Source organism: Paroedura picta, chromosome 2 (genome assembly GCF_049243985.1).
Source record: "Paroedura picta isolate Pp20150507F chromosome 2, Ppicta_v3.0, whole genome shotgun sequence".
Classification (NCBI taxonomy): Eukaryota; Metazoa; Chordata; class Lepidosauria; order Squamata; family Gekkonidae; genus Paroedura; species Paroedura picta.
In genome coordinates, this window is record NC_135370.1 from 153,380,020 (window position 1) to 153,394,698 (window position 14,679).

At 43.8% G+C, this 14,679-nt stretch overlaps 1 protein-coding gene across 6 annotated transcripts in view; it reads right to left on the reverse strand.

Moving 5' to 3' along the window:
• The window catches only part of CEP128 (centrosomal protein 128), a 237,187-nt gene that overhangs the window by 165,251 nt on the left and 57,257 nt on the right, over positions 1–14,679 (reverse strand). The gene's annotated exons all lie outside the window — the stretch shown is intronic.

Sequence of the window (14,679 nt, forward strand, 5' to 3'; positions counted from 1 at the left end):
TCGGTCCGTGGATCAGTCAGTACCAGGCTGCGGTTCCTCCTCATCCTCCTCCCCAGATGCTGCCTCGAGAGCTGCCCTACCGCTCACCTTTGGTGCTCTCCAGCGGACGCCATGGCTCAGGCTCCCCCTCGGCATGGCACTACGCAGCTGCTGCTGGTAGCACAACCCAGCAAGAGGCAGGAAGTCAGAGGTGCCGGCGGGAAAGCAAGTGGAGCAGGGGCTCAGGCGGCGGTGGCAACTTCCTTTGACAAAAGACTACCCCCCCCCCGGGCTTCAATAAAATTGTCAAGTGTTTACCAGCCCCTGGTGATAAAAAGGTTGGGGACTACTACTTTAAATTATGTCTCCAAGCTTTCGTGCCACCTGTGAAAAAACTGGTATCTTCACTGTTCCATGGGCACAAAAGCAGAAGGAGCCACTGGGATGGATTAACCTGACATTTATTCTGTTCTTTCCTAACTACCTGTCTTCAGAAAGCTCTTTGAATATCAGTCCCCTGTTTCTTCATTCCAGAGCCTTCTGTATGTCACAAGGCACTGCATTTGATTCTATCTCCAGGTGTTTACTATGGAGAAAATTGCAAGACCTTAATATTGATTTGCGCCTATTACTACTTCTAGTGAACCTCCATTCCAACAATACCTGTCAGGTTAATTTTACTGAAAAGGGTCATTTAACTAATCAAATTCCCATCCTGAGAGGAGTTAAACAAGGCTGCGTCCTTGCTCCTCACTTATTCAATCTCTTTTTACATGATCTCCCAAAAACCCTAAGACTCATAAATGGTCATCCACCCAAACTAGATAAACTGCCAATCCCACTTCTTCTGTATGCTGATGACACCGTTTTGCTTTCCCATTCCAGAATTGGTCTGAATAGATATCTGAATGCTTTCCACGAATATTGCCAACTCAATGACCTATCGATAAACTTAAAAAAAACCAAAGTGATGGTCTTTGCACAGAAGTGGTCTCCCTCAAACTGGCGCATTGGTGGTCATAAAATCGAGCAGGTCAAATGTTTCAAATACCTAGGAATCACCTTCCAACATAATTTGCACTGGACCAAACACAGAAATAGGATTACTGTGCAGGCTAACTGTTCCATTACCCATCTAAACCGTTTTTTCTTCCTTAAAGGCAATCAGTTTGTCCCAGCTGTCTGTCGTGTGTTTGACTCTAAAATTCTTCCCCAAATTTTATATGGTATCCCTCTGTGGATTTCAGGTTTTAACAAAAACATAGAGAGGTTACAGTCTGCCTTTCTCCAGCAGATTTTGAGAACTCCAAATTGTGTCCCTTACTCCTCTTTATGTCTTGAAACTGGACACAATCTTCTCGAAACTAAGGCCTGGATTTTCACCTTTAAATATTGGCTAAAACTGCATTTTAGGGTTCGATCAGATAGTCTATTGGCCTATTTACTGAAAGACACTTTTAAATTTAAATGGTTCTCTACCATCCTGACTACACTCCAACAAATTGGCATTGACTACGATTACCTCTTATCTCTGAATGAATCCTCCATTATGTACCAGATCAAACAAAGGCTACTTGATCAGGAATTTCAAAAAATCCATCCCACTGTGCCAGCAATCTGCTCTCCTTGTGCGCTTGGTCTCCAAGTGAAGCACGGGATAATGCCGGCTTATTTCCATAACTTGGCAAATCCCCTCCATCGCAGAGCGTTTTCACTTGCTCGGCTTAACGCCTTTCCATCTAAAGTATTACAAGGGAGATTTGCCAAGATCCCCTTCGAAAACAGACTATGCACCTGTGAATCAAGTTCTCCTGACACCATCCGACATATCCTACTGGATTGTCCCTTGTTCACTGAACAGAGAAGGCATATCATACCTCTCATACCAAAACGGAGAAACCATTCAAGAGACCTGATTTGCCAATTTTTACTGAGTGATAAGGATGCCGACGTCACTTTTATTACGGCTGAATTTCTGTCCTCAGTTTTTAAATTTAAACTGTCTGACGTATCCTGACTAACTTTGTTTATCCTGCTTATCTGCTTTATGCCAATAAAGGTATTGTATTGTATTGTATTGTAGAACCTCCTCTTTGTCACAGGAGGGCATTAGATTCAGGTGGGTAGCCATGTTGGTCTGAAGCAGCAGAACAAAGTTTGAGTCCAGGGGCACCTTTAAGACCAACAAAATTTTATTCAAGGAATCAGCTTTTGTGTGCAAGCACACTTCTTCAGATACTGTAACTGAAAATGTGTACTTGCACACAAAAAACTATTCATTGAATAAAACTTTGTTGCCCTAAAAGATGCCACTGGACTCAATCTTTGTTCAGGAAGGTATTAAGATATAAATGCAGCCCATGTGGTTACCTAGGCCTCTTGCCCATATTGGGTGAAACCAAAGAAAATCATGATTAGGATTTCCTGTGGTTTTGTTTTGAAACAGAACTAAAAACAGACCATGGGAGATAGATATACTTTGGCCACAGTTTCTATGAGAATCACAATGTGAGGCCAAGTTAGTTTGGTCTCAAGATTATTCACAAGAACACAGGCAGGGATAGACTAATTATTTTGAGAAACTGTGTCCACTATTAATGCTCTGGTACACTTGTCTTTTTTTTATGGCCATCAAGTGTACTAGTAATTCTTTCTTGATAGGTGTTTTATCCAGTTAAGATCCGTTATTTTAAAGGATGTGTTAACTAAACAAAGTGAGTAAGGGTTAAGGATTCAAATTCTGAACCCACATGATGCAAAGTTATGTTGACAAAAATCACCATCACCAGAACTCATATTACATATAAACTTACACAAATTTTGTAGAAGTCTCACTATCCAACTCTTTGCTACATTTCCTTTACAACTGCTATAATTGCTTCCCATCTGGTGATAATATTAAAAGAACGCCAACCCTATATAACGGCATCTTCGGCCTTTCGGGTTCATTAAAAATAATTATTTCTATACAAACTTTATGAGAAAAGATCGTATACATACTACTGTGACTTCCATGTAGTGGTTAATGAAACAAGATTCAAGACTTAAGCAAAGTAGATAAGATATTGTTAAATTAATTGAAGACATTCATCTTACCATGTGGAAACATCAAACTCAATTTTACTAGCACTTAATATTTTCCACCTTGCCCTGCAAAAAAAACCATTTTTATGCAAGGTATCTAACATAAAGCACAAGGGTATGTAATTAATCCTAGGCATCAACTGTCCGTCTGCTCAGCATCAGATCAACTCTGATCTTTAAGGATAATTTGCTGCCCCAAGTAGCTCCAGCTTCAGCCTTGCCAAGCCTGAGTAGAGCTGCCAGGACAGCAGGAGGAGTGGATTGCCCGCCAGCGCCTTCCCCCCCCCCCCGTCCCAATAAGCCCCGTTCAGGCCTCTCCAGGCCTCGGCTGGCCTGCCTGGGGTGGGAAGTGGGGGAATGGCCTAGCGCCCATTGTATTCAGGGGCACAGCACGCTTTTCTGCTAGTGTGTGTGTGTATGTGTTTATATATATATTTATATTTATTTGCATATGTTAACATTCTGCAAAATAACCAGAATCCCTAATACAGAGAACTAAATCTTCCTTAGTGTTGTAGTTGTTAGGTGCGAAGTCGTGTCCAACCCATCGTGATCCCATGGACAATGATCCTCCAGGCCTTCCTGTCCTCTACCATTCCCCGGAGTACATTTAAGTTTGCACCTACTGCTTCAGTGTCTCCATCCAACCACCTCATTCTCTGTCGTCCCCTTCTTCTTTTGCCCTAGATCGCTCCCAGCATTAGGCTCTTCTCCAGGGAGTCCTTCCTTCTCTTGAGGTGGCCAAATGTATTATCTTCCTTAGACACCAAATGTATAATTGGTGTCTTCAGTGCTATGAGTTTCTTGCTCAAAAAAGATGCATTTGTCACTTACAGGTTGCACATGGTACATGGCCACAGTTAAACACTAAGTCCAGTGTATTTAAACTCTTGTAAATCAATGGGCCTAACTTTATGTTGAACTGGATCCCTCAGCCCTCTGCAGTAGTTTTTAAGGGGATGGGGGAACAACTGGGGAAGAAGTTGAGCCTCCTTCACCCCTCCATGCATGAACCTATGTAATGCAGACTTCAAAAGTGGAAGATTGAACTGTTGCATTCCCCAAGCACTAAACATTGGATTTTATATGTGGGAAAATGTAATATTTCTCCTCCGTGGTGTTAGTGGTTAAGACCAGCAATCTCTAATCTGGAGAACCAGGTTTGATTCCCCATTCCTCCACAAGATGCCAGTCGGGTGACTTCAGGTCAGTCATAGTTTTCTCAGAACTCTCTCGCCCCCACCTAAGTGCCCTCCCTCTCTAAACAGAAAGAGGCAGCGTATCTGAAATTTAATTCTGTTGAGATTTAATAATTTCAGTGTTAAAGATGGTAGGTTTTATATGATTTTACTGATTGTTTGTTTTTTAAATTGTGAGCCACCCTGAGGAAGGGTAGCATACAAATGGAAATATAAATAAAAATAAATAAGATGCCTCTTGTGGGAAGAGGAAGGGATTGTAAGCTGTTTTGAGATTTCTTTGGGTAGTGAAAAAGTGGGTTATAAAAGCCGATGCTTCTCCTTTTTAGTAGACCAGACATTTGCTATTGTACTTTCTACTGGCTACACAAGAACATAGGTTTCCCAATGCAAAAGCCAGCTCTGAACCAGCCAGTAGTGCTGACTTAGAGCCCATAGTAATGGGTTTAAACTACATGGAGAACAGTACCAGACAGATTTCTTTTTTTTTTTTTTTGCAGGGGGGGAGGGATTTCGCAGTCTGCGTAGTTCAGCAGTAGAATCGGCTGCCTAAGGGAGTGGTGGGCTCCCCCTCACTGGTACTCTTCGAACAGCACTGGACAGATACTTATCATGGATGCTTTAGGCTGATCCTACAATGACCAGGGGGTTGAACTAGATGGCCAGTTTGGCTCCTTCCAACTCTATGATTCTGTTATTCTTCCTGCAGAACCCCCAGCTATAAACCTGAGCAGGCTCCTACAGTGGGAAGCATGAGCACCCTTAACTTCCACCTCTGCCTTTTTGCTCTCTGCACAGCATGAGGCAGAGCAGGCTCCTGCAGCTGCTGGCCAGAGAAACAAGCAAGCAGGGTCTACACAAAAAGGACAGGCACTTCACCCATGGTTCCCCTGCAGAGTCCGCTGAGCCCCTCCTGGTCAGCAGCGCTTTCATCTTCAGATATCTTTTAAAGTATCACGCATTTGCACGGTGGAGCTAGCATATTTCTGTCTATTTTTTTTTCTTTTAATGAACCAGCATAACTACTGGCTTGGCATATAACTAAAACTGATTGCCACAGGTATAGCTAATCTAGTTATTTTCGCTGCTAATAATGTTGCTCCTGGATTTAAGTATCATGTTAAGGGCTCAGTGGTGGTCAAACTGCCCATAAATTCTAAAAACTGGAGAATATCAGATTCAGATTTAGAATCTAAACTTCAGCTGTACATTTCAGAGTTAATTTGTTTTCCTTCTCTGGGATGTTTTTTAGATTAATGCAGTCAGGTTGTATTTCTGGCCACACTTATCCTACAATATACAAACCACACAGCTGGAATATTTTGCAGTGTTGCTGGGAATATATCTGGTGCTTGCTGTTACCCCAAAAATAATACTGTCCACTAATTACTGTTTCTTGTATTCCAAGGCAAAGAGTTTAAAAAAATAAGTATTTTAAGGTTAAGAAAATTTTTATTTCATTCCAAAACCAAAAAGTTTTAAGGATGAAAAATACTGCCGGTGTAACATACTGGTTATTACAACTGTAAATGCTAAATCTTATAAAAGCAAAGAATGACAGGTTAAGTCATAAGATTGCATTAAATGAAATTGAACTCTGGTAGTCCAACATGACCACACAAGTCAGATAATTTCCACAGCCAACTTGTGAAAATAACCTTATAACTGACGTCACATCAATGCCCAGAAAACAGTTCTAGTGAAAGAAGTCTCTCACTTGAACAGAAACAGGCTCATCCTGCAACTGTTTTACAAGCTACCCATCTATTATCAGGTTCAATTTAAGATATTAACTATCATTTACAAAGCCCTTCATAACCTTGTACTCTCATTATCTGTAGCTTCACCTTTCCCCTTATGTTCTGCCATGACAGCTTTGCTCATTGGAGCAGGGCCTTCTGCAGGTGCCAACCTGCAAATGGGCAAAATCCACAGCCGTCCGTACTCATTCCTCCATGGCTCTGGCCCCCACCTTATAGACGAGTCCACCTGAGGTCAGGAAGGCTCCCACTCTTATGGCTTCCCACAAACTATCAACATAATTATTTAAGAGGCCTTTTTTACATAAGCAATATACCAGTTCTGCACTAAACGATTCACAAAATTACTCAGATAAATTATTAGGGACTATAGTCTGAGTATAGCTTGTTCAAACTAGGATCACGCTATGGAATTTTGCATTGTTTAATGAGTCATGCTAATACTTATGCTTTCCTTCATTTCTGTTCTTAAACTAGTTAAACAGAGAGCCAGCTTGCTGTAGTTGTTAAGAGCATCAACTAATCTGGTGAGCTGGGTTTGATTCCCCACTCTCCCACATGCAGCCAGCTGGTGATCTTGGGCTCGCCACAGCACTGATAAAGCTGGCCAACCGGTTCTTTAGATTCTGGGGGATCTGTATATGCTATAGTCAACTTGATACTGCAGGACGCAGAGCATCTTCAACATCTTTTAGAGTTGGATCAATATTTTGATTTTATAATCATCAGTGCTGAGAACGCTGCTTCACATAAATGCAGAACTATGTTTCAGAAATTGTTGGGAATTCTGGCCTAATCCCAAGCCAGAATTCATTTAACATTTTTAAAGGAAACTCAAGTTTTAAACCTGTGTGGCTTGATAACTCAGCTTCTGTGCCCGACATATGGGGAGGGGGGGGGGGGGAGGCCTGCCGGCAACCCACACATTATGTACTCCTGTGAACAGGGGGGAGGGATGGCAGAACCCAAAGCAGCCCCCAACCACTGATTCACACACACATACTGCCCTGGATCCGGCCACCCGACTCAACCCAACCCAACTGCCACCTCCTCTGACACAGTCATCCTGCTCCTCTGCAGCTTAACCAGGCTGCAGAGCTCCTAATTTCCACTGAAGCCGGTGGAGCAGAGCACGCTGCTTCATCCAGTCCTTTAAGCACCAGAAACATATGTGTGCACTCTCCAGCAGGCTGCCTGTCACCCAATTCAGGCGCTTTGCTGGAAAGGCAGCCCCCCCCCCCGCCTGTATCAGGTGTTAATAACATTACATGTATAAATTGGTACTGGCTGGAAGTCATCAGGATTAACAACACCCACATTCAGTTACACAACCTCATACAGGGTTCACAACCCAGTTTAGGGAGCTTTGATCTAGAACACATAGAAAAGAGAAACCTTAGATGCTTTTCAGTCTGCTTCAGACCTGGTTTTGACATAAAGACTGTAGATCACAGCACCTCAATTTGTGGATGAAATATGTGTCTGCTGATTTTACCTAATCTATCTGTTGTCTTTGATATACTGGACAACTCTGTTTTGATCAGCTGCACTGAAACAAGAATGAGGTATTAATAAGCATTATGCTAAAGTGGTCTCACCTTACTATCTGAATGAAACTGGATCACAGTTGTTGGCATCCCTGAATAAACTGTATGTTTCCTGTCAATGGGGATCAGAGTTTCTGCCAAATGTTTAATATCTACATTAGCTGAGATTTTACAGAGTATGGGGAGTGAAGCTCATAAACAGCCCGCACTATCTCTCTTTTGATGAGGAGAATGACAAGGATGATCCAGGGTCTGGGGACCAAGCCCTATGAGGAAAGGCTGAGAGACTCTGGAATGCTCAGCCTGGAGAAGAGAAGGTTGAGAGAGGACATGAATGCTCTTTTTAAGTATTTGAAAGGTTGCCACCTGAAGGAGGGCATGGAGCACTTCCTGTTGGCAGATAAGACTTGCAGTAATGGGTTTCAACTACATGTAGAACGGTACCTGCTAGATATCAGGTGGGAAAATTCAGTTAGAATCATTCAGCAGTGGAATCGGCTGCCTAAGGAGGTGATGAGCTCACCCTCACTGGCAGTCTTCAAACAGTGGCTGGACAAATACTTATGGATACTTTAGGCTGATATTACATTGAGCATGTATGGCCCCCCTCCAACTCTGATTCTACAGACTAGGAGAAAGAAGACCTTTGTGTTTCTGGGAGCATCTTAATTTTTTCCCCAAAGAGCCATGGGAACGAACTAATTACAAAATGGAAGCTCCATGACTAGCAGTAGTCTCAAAGTGGCAGCTTGTACAAAAAGAAATATAGTTTTACAGCAGGTCTTCCGTCCACAGGTAAGGAAATGCTTTCTCTGATTTCCCAAAGCAAACTACCACCACTGCAGATTATAACTAGCCCTGTAGGGGGAAAACATAATTACGTCTAGGTTTTCCTGGAGAGAGGTAAATAGTAGATTTGATGCAGGAAGAGAGTTGGTAGTAAGCTTCTTCCATGACCAGAGCAAGAGTACATGAGTGTGTATGCATGAAGAAAAGAAGAGGTAGATGAGAACGGCGGTGTTATTTTCCCATCCAGAGCAAAGATGCATTAATATCTGTGCATCCTTCTCCATCATAACAAAGAGAAGAAGTAGAGAAATTGCTGTGGCAGGCTTAAAGAGAAAGATAAGAAAGTGATTACAGCAGCACTGGAGGAGGCTTAGGGAGCTACTTTTAATTGCTTGGAGAATGACTGGTCACTCTCCAGTGACCTTCTGCCCAACCCTGATTTAGATAAGCCACCCAAAGCATTCATCTCTATGCTTTGTCAGTATCTGTTTACTTTGGTGAAGTGGTTGAGAGATGAGCAAAAACTGAAACTAAACCAGTTTTATTTATTTAAAACATTTTTCAGCGGCACCTCATTTAGCAGCGAGGGGAAACTTAAGGTAAAGTTAAAGGTATCCCCTGTGCAAGCACCAAGTCATGTCTGACCCTTGGGGTGACGCCTTCTAGCGTTTTCATGGCAGACTCAATATGGGGTGGTTTGCCAGTGCCTTCCCCAGTCATTACCATTTACCCCCAAGCAGCAAGCTGGGTACTTATTTTACCAACCTCGGAAGGATGGAAGGCTGAGTCAACCTTGAGCCGGCTGCTGGGATCAAACTCCCAGCCTCATGGGCAGAGCTTCAGACAGCATGTCTGCTGGTTTACCACTCAGCACCACAAGAGGCTCTTTGCTTTGTCAGTATCTGTTTACTTTGGTGAAGTGGTTGAGAGACCAGTTTAATAGAACCAGTTTTATTTAATTTATTTAAAACATTATTCAGTGGCACCTGATTCAGCAGCGGGGGGAAACTTAGACCAGAATACATGAACAAATAAACACATGAACAAAAGGATGGCTTAATGAGAACCACTTAAGGAACACCAGACAAAACACAAGTCTTCACCCAGCAGAGAAAGATAATGCTAGGATATACAAGAATCTGTCTAGAAAGAGAATTCGATAGTTTTGGTGCCACAACCAATTAGCCCCTTCATCTTCAACGATGACCATAGAAGTCAAGTAGATTCATATGCAAGTATGGTGGTAGTAATACTAGCCATTAAGGCGGAGGGGAGGCAGATTGTGCTTACTTTGCCTTATTCTGATAAATCTGGGAGTTTTATCAAACCCTGTAAACAACCAGGCCAAGTTGATTGTTAAAAATTCTCTTTTTTTAAACTGCATTTAACACAGAAATAGTACCCCCCCCCCCATATTCAGCTGATCTAGTCACACCAGTCCATGGCTCTTTGTGGCTAGATTACTGCAACACACAATTTCCTGAAGACAAATTCAGCTGGTTCAGAATGCAGCAGCTCATCTCTTGACAGGAATTCACAGATATGACCATATCTTACTCATCTAAAGTAGTGGTCCCCAACCCCCGGTCCGGGGACCGGTACTGGGCCGCAGCTCCTCCTCTTCCTCCTCCCCAGCTGCTGCCTCGGGGGCTGCCCTGCCACTCTGCCGCCACCTCACCTTTGGTGCTCTCCAGCACCTGCCATGCCTGGGGCTCGCACTCGGCGTGGCACTGCCCCCCAGTGGACAGCGAGAAGTCAGGGGCGCCAGCAGGAAAGCAAGTGGAGCAGGGGCTCAGGCGGCGATGGCGATGTCCCTCGGCAAAAGACAACCCAAAAGACTGCCATAAAAAGGTGGGGGACCACTGGTCTAAAGCAACTTGAATCGGACCCAAAATCATGCTGAAAACAAATTCACTTCCCAGAATGATCCTGTATGCCGGTTTAGATTTCCCCCTAAAGTATTGTCATAGCTGCCCCAAACACACAAGTTGATATGATCAGCCACATCCATTTTCAGCTTTGGCACTGCCCCTCTGGAACAATCTCACAAAGCAAGCTGGGAGTGCACTAACATTGTATATTTATTTATTTATTTATTGTATTTCTATACCGCCCTCCCATAAGCCTCAGGGCAGTTTACATGAAACATCACAATCACAACAGTGGTTCCAAATATAACAGAATGTTACACAGATGCAATTGAACAACAATTTTAACAAGAACAATAGCTTTAACAAGAACCCGTAGGGAGGTAAGTTTGGTTCAGGTTATGGAGGGGAGTGTCTGGGGGAGGGGGGAAAGCAGATGTTGTTAGGTCAGTCAGTCTCAAGCAATTACCTGGTGGAGGTGCTCCCTTTTGCAGGCCCTGCAGAATTGTGGGAGTTCAGGCAGGACCCTGATCTCTTCAGAGAGCTTGTTCCACCAGGTGGGGGCCAGGACAGAGAAGGCTCTGGCCCTTGTTGAAGTAGGACATGCTTCTTGGGGGTCAGGAGAGAATGCTGATATTTGGTTCATGGCAGCCCTTCTCAACCAGCTTCCCCAGAAATGCTAAGTGCAAGATGGGTCAGTAGTTGTCAGTAGGTTGGTGGGAGAGAGTCAAGATTTGGTCTCCGAAATGACTTGCAAATGCCTCACAGCTGATACCTATTGTTTTGGCACCCTTCATCAAGAGTGGTAAAAGGGCGAACTATCCTGAATAACTGTGCCGGGTGTGATAGTAATGAAATGAAAATTGCATTTACTGACTTTACCGTCATCTTATAGGCTTTCGTCTGCATTTTATAGGATGTTCTCGATTCTTCGTGGTGAGTCTTCCTCCAAACTCACTCTAGTCGTCTCAGTTCCTGTTTCTTCCTGTTGAGCTCCTCGTTATACCACTTGAGGCGGGGGTGTAGAGGATATCGGGGAGCTATCTCATCAATAGCAGCAAGCATTCTGCTTTGCCAGTTGCTGCCCAGTCCGCAAAGCATTTAGGAATCCAATCGGATCCATAAGTCTCCGCAGGCAAGCTGAAATCTGCTCAGCACCCAACTGAAGGGGAGATGGCAGCCTTAGCAGGGGTCTTCAGAGCATAGTGGTTTGAGCATGGCACGGCATTATCCATGACCGAATCCACATTCAACCCTGCGCCGAAAATGAGGTCCAAGATGTTACCTATTTGGTGGGTAGAGCCAACAACAAATTGCAAGAGCCATGGCTGACACTAGATCCAGCCCATTTCCAGAGGACGGCAGCTTTGCATGGACGTTAAAGTTCCCCAGAATTAATACTCTAGGGTAGCGATCCCCAACCTGTGGGCTGCGGACCACATGTGGTCCGTCGACTAATTGGAGGTAGGCCCTGGAGGACGCCTTCTTCCCCCCCCGGGGCCCCGCCCCTTTACAACACACTTCAGGTGTCATTGTCTCCCATCACTCCCAGATGGGACTATCTCATTGCAGAGAAACAAGCTCAGGGTTCCCATTGATATGTCATTGTCATGAGTTAAAATTTCCATGAAAATAAAATGTTCCTTATGTTAATTGTTGTGGCGTGTCTGTATCTTATTTTGAAGGGATGTTTAAACATTACCATAGTGATCAGAGAGCATTAGGGCAGTGGTTAAGAGTAGAGGAGTAAACTACCCCCCACACACACACACACACACCGGGCCTCAGTAAAATTGTCAAGCGTTGAGTGGTCCCTAGTGATAAAAAGGTTGGAGACCACTGCTCTAGGGAACTGTAGTAACCAGGTGGTGACCACCTCCAGCAGGGAAGGCTGAGCATCTGGAACTGCACCGGACACACAGTACACCAGCCGAATGGCCACGTTCTCGGTTGTGAGCCATCCGAGGCCAACACATTCAATTCTCAGAATTGACAGTCAAGGGAGAACCCAGAAAGAGAAATCCTCAGGGATTAGGGTTGCCATACTGTTCACCTGTTACTGAAAGGAATGCATCTGTTCCTAAGTTCTGCATCTGGGTCAGAAAAATGAAAAGCATGCCTACTGGATGGGGGATACGCTTCTAGGTAACACCGTGTGTGAACGAGACCTTGGGCCCCTCGCTGGCAGGCCCCATCATTTCTGCCTCAAATTCGCCAGCAGCTATTTGCATCAATCAAAGCTTCAACACCTGTGACTGAGTGTTGACTACTACCAGATCTGTATTTGACCTTGTGCAAATAAAGCCGCACATCATGCTGTGTATTCAGCAGCTTGACCATCAAGCTGCAAGTGACATCGCCCAACTCACTGCCTTTCACCAGTCCCAAGGCGCACAAGAGAAGGGAGAACGGTGGGGAGACACCATGATTAAGAAGAAGAGTTGGTTCTTATATGCCGCTTTTCCCTACCCGAAGGAGGCTCAAAGCGGCTTACAGTCGCCTTCCCATTCCTCTCCCCACAACAGACACCCTGTGAGGTGGGTGAGGCTGAGAGCCCTGATATTACTGCTTGGTCAGAACAGTTTTATCAGTGCCATGGTGAGCCCGAGGTCACCCAGCTGGCTGCATGTGGGGGAGTGCAGAATCGAACTCGGCATGCCAGATTAGAAGTCCACACTCGTAACCACTACACCAAACTGGCTCTCAAGAAGTGGCTCACACCATTCTTTTCCCCTTCTATTTTATCTACACAACACTCCTGTGATGTAGGTTTGGCTGAGAAAGATGGAGTGACCCAAAATCATCTGAGCAGACTTCCATGGCAGAGTAGGGATTCAAATCAAAGCCTAAACGACCCGGGTCAGACACCCTAACCAGTATACCACAATGTCCATCAGGAAGTATTACATGTGAACCAGACATCCATTAGCACCTTAGCAACACACAACACAGACAACCACTTTGTGGTGATGCACAGCCATGCAATCTGTCATGCAATTACCACCGCCTTCATTTATTTTGAAGCTATACACTTTATTTTACTGTTAACGCCTCTTCAAATTATGTAAAAATTCAACTATAAGCTTATTTTCAATTCAGTTGACTCAGATATGATGGGAGGAAAAAACAAATTAAATCAGCAACAACCACTGATGAGGGGGATACTCGGAGTTCTTATGAATACAAATAACCTATGAAGGTTAATGAGGTTCAACAGGAGTTTAAAAGAACGGAATGAATGTACTTGGTATGTACAGTACATCTACCAATTTCAGGTTTCCGTAACTTTAGAAAGGTACATTAGTACAAGCTAAATTAGATTTTTTTTTTTATTGTTGGCTGTAAAATATCTATTTTCCCACCCCCTATCAAGAGTACTTTGGATAGTTCAAAGAAGTTCACATATTAGGTGAGACAAAGTTATCACACCCTCAGAAGCATCAGTGTTCCTTTTTGTAAGAAAGGGAAACAAAGTGGCAAAAGTATGCTGGATAAGGAGTGGGATTAGAGATGAGAAGAGCTCTGTCCAAATGTCCACTGACCTAGGACCCGTTACTCTGTCAGCCTATGTTCCGTCACAGGGCTGTTGTGAGGAGAAAGTGAAAGACAAGGAGAAGCATCTATGTCACTGGGCTCCACAGAGAAAAAAGTGGGATAAAAATGTAACCAAATAGTCCTGACGGGATTAAAACAGTTCCGCAGGGCCTGCAAAAGGGAGCTCTTCCGCCAGGCATTTGGCTGAGGCCAGGCCAGCCAACCTACCAACATCTGCAGGGCCGCTGCCCCCCCCCCCCCCGAAACCCACTAAGACTCCTGGACCTGTTAGAGTTACCACTGTTTGTGTTATGATATACTGTTATGTTATACTGTCATCCAGTTTATCAATTAATTAATATTAATGTTATTATATGTATGGTTTCATGTATCGTTTCAGTTATATGTAAACCGCTCTGAGCCTTTGGGGAGGGCGGTATAAAAATATGAATAAATAAATAGGTAAACAAAAGGCGTAAGTACCTAATCTTTCTGTAAAAGGGCAACAAGAAAATCTTGCATCCTGTCTTCAGTGCTATACATATGGCAAACGTACGTGCCTTAGTACAGTTAGCTAAGACATCTTAGTTTCCATCTTTTCATCTGCTCGCTGGAACAATCATGACCATAGCATGTGTAGCATCTCAACAGCACCTGTAAACCAGCCCTATTTAGAACGATATGGACAGCCATAAGAGATAAGATCTTTTCTTTGTTTTTGCATGTGGAACTTCTTTTTAGGAGGGGTCAAGTGGGTAGCCATGTTGGTCTGAAGTAGCAAAACAGAACTTGAGTCTAAAGGCACCTTAAGACCAACAAAGATTTATTCAGGGAGTGAGCTTTCACGTGCAGGCACACTTCCTCAGAGTCGTGAATAAATGTTTATTGGTCTTAAAGGTGCTATTGGACTCAAATTTTC